Source organism: Echinops telfairi, unplaced genomic scaffold (genome assembly GCF_000313985.2).
Source record: "Echinops telfairi isolate 266 unplaced genomic scaffold, ASM31398v2 ScPeMD7_7467;HRSCAF=8505_0, whole genome shotgun sequence".
NCBI lineage: Eukaryota > Metazoa > Chordata > Mammalia > Afrosoricida > Tenrecidae > Echinops > Echinops telfairi.
In genome coordinates this window covers 6114766-6116944 of record NW_022111367.1, presented here as the reverse complement: position 1 = coordinate 6116944, position 2179 = coordinate 6114766, and positions in this window count along the sequence as shown.

The following is a 2179-nucleotide window of genomic DNA, read 5'->3' as shown; positions in this document are numbered from 1 at the left end:
TTTCTTCCCAGGCTCACGGTAAAGATTAAAGGAGATCCTAGGCATTCACAATAAGGGGATACATAGTAAGTGTTCAGCAAACAATAGCCCCTCTTCCTAGATAGATACACTTTTGAGAAATAGGTGGAAGCAGAAAAGTCAAGACTGAGTATAGTCTGAACACTTACCATGTTGCCACTGAGCCTGGTCTTCAACCCCCAAGCAGTCTGCCTTGCCTTTGGATCTCCAGACTCTGGACTTTCCTGTTAGCATGGGGTGCCTAGAAGAATCTGCTGCCTCTCTGGAGCCCAGCCTTGTGACGTCCACAGGGAAATTAGCAAAAACAGCTCGCTGCTCCCTTGAGCATGGACTCTAAGTAAGCAGCAAAATGCTAGTCACCTAGAGAGTGACTGGTTGTCCCTGCCGTTGCCTGGAGTTCCCCATGGAGGGCACACCTGGGATGCTCAGCGCTCAGTTCAGCCTCCACCCTGAGCGTTCTCCCCAGTTCAGTACTACTCTACCACCTAGACGTCCCTCCACCTCGGCGCCCTACTCTGTGCTTGCCGGTCTCTGGCAGCTTCAGCCACCAGCGGGCGCTACCAGCTCAAAGCCCAGGCTGGTTTGGTGATGTAGGGGTTACACATTGGGCTGCGATGCTCATGGTTGGCAGTTGGAGAAAGGCTGGGTTTAGTGTCGCTAGGAATTAACATTGGTCCCTGGCGATGGGAAAGCGCCCTCCTTAGGTGTGAACACTTGCTGATTGTGCTGTGGTCTGGGCTTGCAGTCTCTCTTTGTTGGCTCGGTTCGCCCTTCATCTTGCTGCAAATCCAGCAGCTCCCTTTGGTACTTTTCCCAATGTGTCTCTGGGAAGCATTCTCTCTCTTTTAATGGCAGGTGTAAATGGCAGCAATCCTGAATCCTTTCATTCTTTTATTCCACAGATTAGTGTTGGCCACCTAGCGCACCTGGGGCCACCTTGGTGGACAGGTGAGGAAGGCAGAGGTACACTCCCACAAGACCCTGACCTTGACTTGGGGACATGCCCTCAAGGACAGCCTTGTAGATGAGATATTTTTAAGTTCTTCTGTAATTAATTCTCCTTGAATGAAGTCCAAGAATGAGCGTGTGACTGGAATTTGAGCCTGTTACATTATTCTGCAAAGCTCCCTGGGGCCATAAAGTGGTAGCCCCCAGGGCCCATCGCCTTTCTGTCCGGGTTCTGAGAGGCTTGTTTATCACTAAGCTGCTTATTTCCTGAGTGGCGTGTGTGGTCTGAGCAGAGAAGCCCAGCCACGGGCCTGGCCCAGTGAAAGCTCCAAAAAGACACGGCAGTTTGGGAGTAAAAATCAATCAATCAAGAACATGAAAGAGTAAAAGGGGAAAAGGGTCATTTGTTTGTTTGTTTAAAGAGATAGTAAATATCAATAAGTACAATAAAATCCAGGGGGTGGGTAAGAACGCCCTCCTTCCCCGAGCCAGTGGTGTGGAAGTACAGGGCAGTTGCATGGCTATAAATCTCTGGGACAGCAGCACTTTTTGAACCTAACTGAGACATCCCACTGATATGAATTCCAGAGAGCCAACAACAACAAAGCCAAACTTGTTGCCACTGCATGAGTGCCAACTCGTGGCAACCGTGTGTGCTCTGAGCAGGACTGTGCTCCCTGCGTTTGCAAGGCGGTGACCTTCAGAAGCTCCGGAAGTGTTAGAGTTCAGAGCTCACTCAGTGGGCTGCTAACTCATGGTGGCACTTAGCTCTCCAAAGTCAGCACTTCAAAGGTGGGCACTTGGAACTCACTGGCTGCTCCAAGGGGAAAGAGGAAGCCGCTTGTCCCTGTGGAGAGGGACAGTCCCAGGAGCCCTGCAGAGCAGCGCCCCTTTGTCCTGTCAGGTTGCTCGGGGGTGGAATCAACTCCGTGGCAGTGGCTTTGGTTAGGGCTCTGACCTTGAGAAGCAGATTGCCCGGCCTTTCTTCCAAAGTGGCTATGGGTGGTTTCAACCACCAACTTTCTGGTTAGTAGTTGAACACTTAACCATTTACACTAAGGTGCTTGCTTTAAAACACTTCCGTGTCTTTATCTTCGCGCCTCTAGTACCTAGATGAGTTAGTTAATTGTGCCAACCTGGCTGATAAACACATGTGGGGTTAATTGAAGGGCAGAGGGATAAATGGCTCTGTGAGCCTCGCCTTTCTAGTTCT